This window comes from Suricata suricatta, chromosome 17 (assembly GCF_006229205.1).
Source record: "Suricata suricatta isolate VVHF042 chromosome 17, meerkat_22Aug2017_6uvM2_HiC, whole genome shotgun sequence".
In the NCBI taxonomy this organism is placed as follows: Eukaryota; Metazoa; Chordata; class Mammalia; order Carnivora; family Herpestidae; genus Suricata; species Suricata suricatta.
The window spans coordinates 38,357,024-38,367,239 of record NC_043716.1 but is presented as its reverse complement, the minus strand read 5'-3'; positions in this window follow the sequence as shown (position 1 = coordinate 38,367,239).

Genomic DNA, 10,216 nt, shown 5'->3' with positions numbered 1-10,216 from the left:
CTCAGCCCATTTTACAGGTGCAGAAACTGAAGCTCGGGGAGGCTGAGTGACCTGTTTAAGGATGCACGACTGGTAGGTAAGCTATCAGAACAGGGCCCTCTCATGCTACCTCTCATGCGTGTCGATCTTCCAGATGAGAACCCTGGCTTTGCTGGATTTGATCTAGTTTGCAGAAAGGGCGAGTTCCTGCAGGAGAGGAGTGAGCTCAGTCCTGGAGCCATGAAGGGGCTGCTCTGGGCCAGGAGTTGTGCTGGGCTCAGCGTGGGTGGTGCTATGGTGGCCAAGCTCTTCTTCCTCAGCCCTGTCTTGGCTGATGCCCTCCCACTCCTTCTCCTCCTCTTCCTCATCCAGGTGGTAGTTTGGTAGGGTATTTACACCATGGAAATGGTAAATGCTACAAATCAGGGCTAGATTTGTTGTGCTTTACTGATTGTCTAGTCTTAAGAAAATCTAGACTTAAATATTTTAAAGAAACGTTTTAAAAATAATGCAAACCAGGGGTGCCTGGGTGGCTCAGTCAGTTAAGCGTCTGACTTCAGCTCAGGTCATGGTCTCATGGTTCATGGGTTCAAGCCCCTCATCGGGCTCTGTGCTGACAGCTTGGAGTCTGGAGCCTCCTTTGGATTCTGTGTCTCCCTCTGTCTCTGCCCCTCCCCCTGCTCACACTCTCTCTCTCCCTCTCTGAAAAAATAAACATTAAAAATATTTTTTAAAATAACACAAACTAATCTTTAAAATGTGTCATGTCTTGGGGCACCTGGGTGTTCGACTTCGGCTCAGCTCATGATCTCATGGTTCCTGGGTTCAAGCCCTGCGATAGGCTCTGTGCTGACCCTGTTTCAGATCGTCTCTCTCTCTCTGTCTCAAAAATAAATAAAACACAACAATTTTCCAAAAAATGTGTCATGTCTCTAGCCATTGCATGTTAATACAAAAACTGTAAGAAAATATGCTTTCTGGATTTGAAATCTATAATCTGGTTCGGCAAAGAAGTCGCTCGTGTCATTCATGAATGGCTCGAGGTAGGGCATATGTCCGTGCTGTTTCCCTTTGGTCTTCCTCCTCAACACAAACAAAAATTTCAACTAGCAGTCATGTCCAAACTATACCTGCTTGTCAATTGCCACCAGAGGCGGGTTGCAAGAGCTTGGCAAAAACCAACAAGAGCATCCTATGAAGATCAATGGACTATGTGGAATTTATAATAAGCACTTCTGGTTATTTGTAACCAGGGATAGGGAGTTACCTATCCCTTATATTAGTAAAATTTATAGGACTTATATTATTATAATCTATATAAAATATTTTGTATATTAATAGAATATATTATATGTAATATATATATTTCCCCTCTCAAGTGCCTCGGTTTGGGTTCCAGAAGCAGACCCTTCCACGAAAACTCGAGGGCAAGAAGTATTTTTGGGTGGAGTCTCACGAAACACCACTAGGGAGTGGGTAGTGGGGATGGGGAAGGGGAGGCAGCTAATAAGGGGTGTGTGACCAAGCAGTGAGCACTGTGGACAACTGTAGTGTCACATTCTTAGGGACGGTGAAGGGCAAGCAGCTCAGAGTTCCTCCCAAGGGGTGAGGGAGCTGGGGTATTTGTTCTCCCAACCTGATAGGCTGAGGATGCTTGTGGGCAGGGAGTGGTGTTACCTTCCAGCACTACAGCCTGTTCTGTGCGCAGGAAGAATGGGCTCTGGTGGCCAGTAAAGACCCTCAGGCAGAGGTCTCTGGTGCTGACAGTTAAAGTCTGGCCAGTAGGTGCCCAGGAGAAGTGTCTGGAGCTTGGTGCTCATAGGAGGCAGGCCATGATGCTGCCAGGGTTAGGGTATTTGGCTTTATCGAGCACCTTGGCACCGTTGGGACACCCATATGTTCCATGGCAGCTGGGAGGTGCTTGGCCCTTGGAGACTGAGGTCCAGTGGAGCTTCCTTGCCTTTACCTCTTGGTGTCTATAATGTGGACACAGTAACACCTTCCCCAAGGGGGTCTGTAAGATTAAATGAGAATATCGGTGCAAGTGTCTAGCATAGGACTCAGTAAATAAGACCTCTTGGCAACCTTCAGAATTTCTGAAGATAGGTTCTTCTCAGACCTCAGAACCTGAAAGATGTTTGTGTCTCTGGACAGTCAGATGGGCCTCCTTCTTAGTGAAGTTTCATATTCCATCGTGTTTTCCTTTTTGTCTTGGCTGCCAGGAAACCCAGAGGTAGATATCAGGTATAGCAACTCCTGTGTACTTTTGCGGAGGACACACACCGGGGCTTAGGTCATAAAGCTTGGGGCCAATCTGCGCTCCTCTTCCATGCCAAATCCCTCTTCCTCCGTCATGGGCTGGGGGCCTGTGTGCCTGCTGGGTTGGCCCTGTAAGATTTTGGTCACTGGCCATATCAGCCTTCCCTGGGGTTTGTCAAATCTGAGCTGATCTCTGGCTATGAGGCTGGAGGGTGAGTTCGGGGCTCCTTCAGCTATGGTTCCAGCCTCCTGGAGGTGTCTGGCCTGTGCAGGGGAAGGCAGGAGGCAGATCAAGGCTGAGGGGGTGTGTGTGCCTGCGGGTGTTTGGGTGTTTGCGTGTCTGTGTTGGGGCTGGAGGGGGAGAGAGGGAGAGAACAATGAGTCAAGGAACTGCCTCTTTGTGAAACAATTCCAAGTTGCCATTCCATTGCTTGCAACCAAAACATGCTTTTTTTTTTTTAAAGTTTATTTATTTATTTTGAGACAGTGCGCAGGAGGGGTAGAGAGAGAGAGGGAGAGAGAGAGAGAGAGGGAATGAGCAGGGGAGGGGCAGAGAGAGAGGGAGACAAAGAATCCCAAGCAGGTGCTGTCAGCACAGCACCCAACATGGGGCTTGAACTCATGAACCATAAGACTATGACCTGAGCTGAAATCAAGAGTCATCCTGGTGTCCTGAAATCAAAACATGTTTATCAATACACCCTATTACCTATTTAAAAATTTTTTTCTCTATCTTTATTACTTTTGAGAGAGAGGGAAAGAGAGAGAAAGTGAGGGAGGGGCAGAAAGAGGGAGACACAGAATTCGAAGCAGGCTCCAGGCTCTGAGCTGTCAGCACAGAGCCCTATGTCAGACTCGAACTCGAACTCGAACTCACAGACCGTGAGATCATGACCTGAGCCAAAGTCGGACGCTTAACCGACTGGGCCACCCAGGTGCCTCTCCTACTACCTAATTTTTGATTTGTCTTCAAACCTTTCTAAATATTTTCGGTTTTATTATACACCTGTCTTTTATCATAAGCTGCCCCAGCCCCCTCTTTTGCAGGTGAGTGACCTAGAAATGATGTGAGTGTGTGTGTGTCACCCCACGTTGCACGAGATGTCACCCCACGTTGCACGAGAGCCAGGGCGGGGAGGAGAAGAACCAGGCACGGGTGATGCCGAGTGGCCGGTGGGGCTTCTCCGGCCTCGGGGCCTCACGGGGACACCTGCACTGCTGCTTCCTCGCCCCCTTCTCTCCCAGTCAGGGGAGGCCGGGTCTCCATCCACAGAGTGTGGGCCCCACGCCAGCTCCCATGCCCTCTTCTCTCACACCCAACCGTCCTGCTGACTCTTACCCCCTGCAGGGCTTCCGGCCCGCCCCTTCCCCTAGACTCCGCCCTGGCTGGGCACTCAGACTCAGCAGCTCCTCACCTCAGCCTGCTGGGCTCAGCAGCCCTCCCACGGCCTCCCCACTCCTGCCTCTCCACTGCCCACCACTATCCTGAACCCTTTTTCTTCTTTGTCTCTGCCTTTGCCTGAATTTCGACACCTGGTCTCCATTTGAGCTCACCTACTGTACCCCCGTTGGTCAAACTCGGGCTTACTTTAGGAGAACTTTTTGTCAAACATTCACTCTGTGCCAAGCACCCTGCTAGCTGCTTGCCATGAATTATGTAGTCTAGGGAAGGGGGCTAGGAGGGCCGCAGTGACTTGTCCAGGATCACATGGCTGGTCAGTGGGGATGCCTGGCCTGGAGCCCTGGCCTGAGGTGGGAGGCCCTGGTCCTTGCCCAGTCCCGTGTGATGACTCAGTATGGGGGAGGGCAGCGCAGCACTGAGACCTCTCCTTAGTCTCTGACTCGTGGGGGTCCTTTACCTTCTGCCCTCATGGCTGGAAATGCCTGGGGATCTGTTTCCCTTCTCGCCCCTGTCCTTTGTCCTGCGGGGCCCCCCCCTCCCCCCCAGCTCCGGACTCCTGACACAGCCATTCCAACTCTGGCGCTGACTTTCCTCTCGACTCACCGCTGGTGCTGCAGTTCCCACAGCCACGCCCCTGCCTGGGAATGCCCTCTCCCCACTCCACCCATGGAGGGCTCTTCCTTCTTTCAAAACCTGAGTCAAACTCAGCCTTTCCAAGAAGGCTTCTGTGTACTACCCACCCCTCCTGGTGGCTCCTTGGCTCCAGGCTCCCCTCTGAGAGTAGAGAAAGCTCTACCTCATTTTTGCCCTCCCCCATCAGACTGGACATCCCCAAGGACAGGAGCTGTGTCTCCCCAAACAGTCCAGGATAATTATACTAACTTAATGTCCTGACCACCTACTATGTGAGAGACGCTTCGTAGCCCTCTCAGCTCTCCTGGGGGGTGGCAAGGAGAAAGGGAAGGTCAGGTGATCCAAGGTGTTGGGGGAGGGACTTCCTGGCAGAGGAGAGGCCTCCGCGAACCCCATCTCTTACCTGGGTATTGGCAAGACATCTTCTTGGTTTTCCCTTTTCTGTCCCTCCTCCCGAAGTTGTGCCACGTAGATGCCAGAGTAGCCTTTGTGAAACACATCTGATAGTGTCACTCCCATGTGTAGAACCTTCGGTGCCCCCAGTGTTGTTAGGATAAAGTCTGGGCTCCTTAGCTGCATGTGTATTACCCGGCCTCTGTTCTCAGTCCTGCCAGGCAGGTCAGCTCTGTGCTCTAGCAACACTTAGGTGCTGCACTTTCCTCAGACCGGTGTTGCAGGCCACTGAGTCTCTGCTCAGGTGAGCAAATGGGGTGTCCTTCCTCACTGCCTTTGTTGCTCAGCGTCTATTCACTGTCAAGGTTCAGCTAAGTTGAGAACTTCTGTAGGATGCTTCCCCACCCTGGGACCGGTGGGATTGCCTGTCCTTTCTCTGTCTTCCATCCATCCTTTCCCCACCTTCCCACCCACCATCTATCCACCTTCCTTTCTTCTATTTCCATCCATTATCCTTCCTTTCAATCATCCATCCATCTACCTGCTCATCTACCCGCCCATCCATCCATCCATTCATCCACCCACCCATCCATCTACCCATTCATCCTTTCTTCCTTCCTTCCTTCCATCCACCCACCTGCCCATCCATCCAACTGCTCATCCATCCCATGCATCCTTTCACATTCCCTCACCATCGTCCCACTCCTCTCTTCCTTCCTCCCACTCCTCCTTCCCTTTTGTTCATTTTTCATCTACTTTATGCCACAGAGTCTGCAGAAAAAGCATATATTAAATCTGTGTTGAACTAAAGTTTGGCCTTAAAGAACATGAAGAATTTGGGCAGGAAGAGAGGACAGAAGGGGAAATTCAGGCAGAGGCTAGAACATGGGAGGTGATGTAAGGGTCAGTGACTAGGCTGTTGGGCTTGGAGCTCAGTTTTCAGTGAGCATTATGGGTAATTGGTTAGAGAACGTAAGACTTACTTTCCCCGAATAGGTAGCTAATAGATGTTAGTGAACGCATCTGTTGCTGGGCTTTGGCTACCTAACCCTTCATGTTCTCAACAACTTAAGTGAGGGGTGGCTCAGTCGGTTAAGTGTCTGACTTCAGCTCAGGTCATGATCTCTCTGTTTGTGAGTTTGAGTCCCATGTTGGGCTCTGTGCTGACAGCTCAGACCCTGGAGCCTGCTTTGGATCCTGTGTCTCCCTCTCTCTCTGTCCCTTCCCCACCTACAATCTGTCTCTCTCTCTCTCTCAAAATACATGAACATTAAAAAAAAACTAACTGTGATTCTCGAGTGAGGGCACGGCCCTTTTTCACCCCACATAGTCTCAGCCTGCCTAGCTCAGATTTCTGGAAGGCATTTGTCACACATTTTGCACTTGCAAAGCAGGATCTGATGAGTGACTTTGAATATGACCTTTTCCATCTCAGGGCCTTAGTTTTCTCATCTGCAAGGCTTACCCCCGATGCCCTTTTTGGCTCTGACTTTCAGGACCTTTCTCTGTGTTTGAAAAGCGAGGCTCACAGGCAGGAAGAGCTGGAAATGAGTCCTAGCTGAGCCCTCAATGTAGACCTTGCAGATTTTCTCAACCTCTGAGTCTTTTGCATCCATAATGTGGAACAGCTGATTTCTGTCCTGTCACCTTTAGCAGCTGACAGGTACAGACAAGGCCATGGACACTGAAACACTTGGCCCAGCCCATCTGTTGTGTCAGTGAAGGCTCTCACAAGGACAAGGCTCAGATGGGCAGACTGGCCTGGGAAACCAGTGGGTGGCAGACCTTTCTAGAGGAAAGGGGACTCGGGGCCTTGAGGAGGTGCTCCAGGCTGTGGATTGGCTCCTGTGCCTGCAATCCTGCCTGCCAGACTGCTCCCTGCCCCCCTGCTAGCCCAGCCTTTCTGGAGGCAGAAATTGAGCTCTAGGTCAGCTAAGGCCCCAGTCTGTCACTTCTAGAAGTGACAACCCTCAGCTCGAGAAGATATTTACTCTGCTACAGGCCAGCAGATGGCTGGGACTTGGTGGAGAAAGGGATGGGCAAAAGTGAAAGGGGTGGGCAGGGAATGGTGTGGAGGGAGTGGGAAGGAAGGGCAGGGGACACAGGACTCTGCTAGGAGGAGAGGAGAAGCCCAGTCCCCTGGCAGAGGTCTGAGAATCAAAAAGCGGGGGGTGGGGAGGTGGGGGGTATTAACTAGCCACCTGACTATGAGCCTCTGTGGGCCTTAGACTTCCTACCTGTGATATGGGGAGGACCCTGACTGTCCTATTTTTACCTCCAGGCTGGTGGGGGCCTAAGGAAAGACTCTAGACATTAATGACTACAGAAATAGTTGATAGGTCTACAGGGAAGTAGCCTGGAGTGTCTTAGGGTACCAAGAGGGTTTGAGGAGATCTAGTCTGGCTTTGGGGGCTGGATTAGAAAGGAAGAAACAGTTCTTTCTTGGGCCTGGATTTCCTTCTTCAAAGTGTTTCCTAAAAGCCACATTCCTTCAAGGAGTCCAGGGCAAATGAGGATCTTGAACTCACTGGGTATCAAGAGTTCTTTCCCACCACAAATGGATGCAGAATTAGTGCCAAAAAAAAGGGGGAGGGGTTGAAGAAGAAACAGTATTATTGAATCGTCTCAAAGTATCTTCTTCTTCAAGGTATTTATTAATTTCATTGGGAACCACAGTAACGTGACAACGGAGAAAGCCAGGGGAGGAAGCCAGCTCCCTTAGCCAACGGACAGCAGTAAGACGCCTTCAATATATGCTTCCATTCCTGAGCGAGACACTGAGAAAGACACACCATTTCTGTGGTTTTCTTGCCAAAATGTACAGCCTCAATCTGATCACAAAGAAATATCCGGAGAACTCAAACTGAAGGATAGTCCACTAGTCCTCTTCCAAACTGTCAAGGTCATGAAAGATAAAAACAGACTGAGGGGCTGCCACAGATTGGAAGAAACCAAAGAGATGTGGCCACCAGTGGAATGTGGGGTCCTGGGTGGGGTCCTGAAACAGAGAAGGGACATTAGTAGAAAAACCGGTGAAGCTCGAATAAAGTCCATAGCTAATTAATAGCATTGGTTCAAAGTTAATTTATTTGTTTGAATCATGGTATGATGTTTATGGGACATGACTATTGGGGAGCTGGGTGAAGGGCACATATGAACTCTTTGTATTACTTTGGCAACTTTTTATTATTTCAAAATAAAAATTTAAAAACAAAAACCAAAAAGAGCTCTCGTCCAGAGCAGTTGTCTGTGTGTAAAAGACCCAGAGAAATTAGGCGATGGGAAGTGTGAGAATTCTGAGAATTCTCTCTCTCGCTGCCCACTTCCCAGCGCGCTTCTCTGTGGAGCTAACAGCTGCTCCCAGAAGCCTTCCAGATTGGCCCTGCCCACATCTTATCACGGTCACCCCTCCACCGCCACGCTCTCACCACTGCTGCTGTGATGGGGATAGCTCCTGGTCCATTACACGTGTAGTGGGTTGGACAGTGTCCCCCCTGCCCAATTCACGTCCACTGGAACCTCAGAACATGACCTGATTTGGAAATAGGGCCTTTGCAGATGCCATTATGGTAAGAATTGAGATGAGATCATACTGGGTTAGGGTGAGCACCAAACCCAATGAGTGTCCTCAGAAGAGACAGAAAAGGACATAGAGAGAGACACAGACACAAAAAACCACGTGAAGCCAGAAGCAGAGATTGGAGTTGTGTCACCACAAACCAAGGATTGCAAGGAGCTACCAGGAGCTGGAAGAGGTAAGAGAGGGTTCTCCCCTAGAGCCTTCAGAGGGAGTGTGGCCCTCTTGACTTTGGACTTCTGGCTTCCAGAACAGTGAGAGAATACACTTCTGTTGTTGTAACCCACAAAGCTTGCTGTAATTTATTATGGCAGTCCCAGGAAACTAATACATATGAATTGTTCTTTTCTTAAAAATTTTTTTTATTGTTTTGTTTTATTTTTTTGGGACAGAGTATGAGTGGGGAGGGAGGCAGACACACACACACACACACACACACACACACACACACACACACACACAGAATCCGAAGCAGGCTTCAGGATCTGAGCTATCAGCACAGAGCCCAACGCGGGGCTCAAACTCACGAACCGGGAGATCATGAGCTGAGCTGAAGTCAGACACTGAACCGAATGAGCCACCCAGGGGCCCGTGAATTGCGCTTTTCTTATGCTTGTCCATATCTTAAGTAATTTTGATGTGTACTTCTCTTCCCTTTCAGGCTGGGGACTTAAGGCCAGGGACATTCTCTTCCATTAGACTGGGTTCGGAAGGCAGGGGCTGTGCCTCTCTCTTCAGACTGGGCTGTCTCTAAAGGTCCCCTCCTTTCGTAGGAACCCATCCCCTGGTGCCCAGCCCATCTTCAGCACACAATGCAGGCTCTGTAGGGGGCTGCCCGGCCCTGCTGCCTCACCTGTTTGGATTGGCATTGATCCGCCCCCCCCCCCCCCATAGGCTGGTAGGGAGACTCACCAACCACAAGAGCCACCACCCTAGGCTCCTCTTTGCCCCCCTCCTTTTTGGGGTAGCTGGAGTGAGGGCCAGGCAATGGTGCCCAAACAAAGCCTGTTTAAGAGTCCAGGGTCCAGCCAATAAGCCCACATCCCTTTAATCCCTGCTGCCCTAGAAAGCTGCCTCTCCTCCAAATGTCATGAGCACCAGACTACACCATTGGTGCCTAGTTTCCATGTCTGCAAAGGTCAGTCCCAGGATCAGGGCCAGGGTTCTGATCCTGAGCACTGGCCAGAGAGGGGTGGGGGACATCAGACTTGTATTTCATGCTGGCTGGGGCTCTAGGATCTGTAGGGACAAAGAGGGCTGGCAAAAGCCTCTTCTTAGACTGTGTGCATGAGTTTACATGTCATTGTTTCCCTATGCTCTTTACTTTTGGATTTCTCTTGGAGGTGGACAAGGAAGGAGCCTCCTTTGGGTTCCACGGAATCAGGTGGAAGGTTGGGGGGAGGAGAGCTTTTCCCACATCCTGTGTTCCAGAGATTTTATCCGTGGTTTCCTGCCATGGAGGGAGAAAGGGTGGTGGGCAGCACAGAGAAAGCTGGTCTTGGGCTCTGCACCCATTCCTGTCCTCCAGGTCTCTGTGGATGCTGCAGTTTTCTCTGGTAGGTGCCCCTCTGCCCCACCCAAAAGCAGTATGCTTCCTAACAAATGCATCTGTCCCTTAGCCAAAATGGAGGCTGCCTCTCACTGGGGAAGTTGTAGGGCTGGGCTGGGGTGGGGGACCATTCCCTGGAAGGAGATTAGAGTGTCCGTCAGGGGTGGGTGGGGCAAGGCGGGGCCCTTGCTTACTCACATCCTTGCAAGTCCTTGGGCAGCAGATTTGCGGAGCCCGCAGCCTCAAGTGTCTGTCTCAGCATTGTCTTCTGAGCTCCTAAGCCCCGGTGAGGGGGTGCTCCCTTGGCATGTGCTTTGGTGGCCGCTGGGGTGGCGGGGAGAGGGAGGCTTTGCTTCCCTTCTGGGAGCAGTTGATCCCGGGAAGAGCGTTGGAGCCTGCAGCGGGGGCTGTTGGGGCCTGTCTG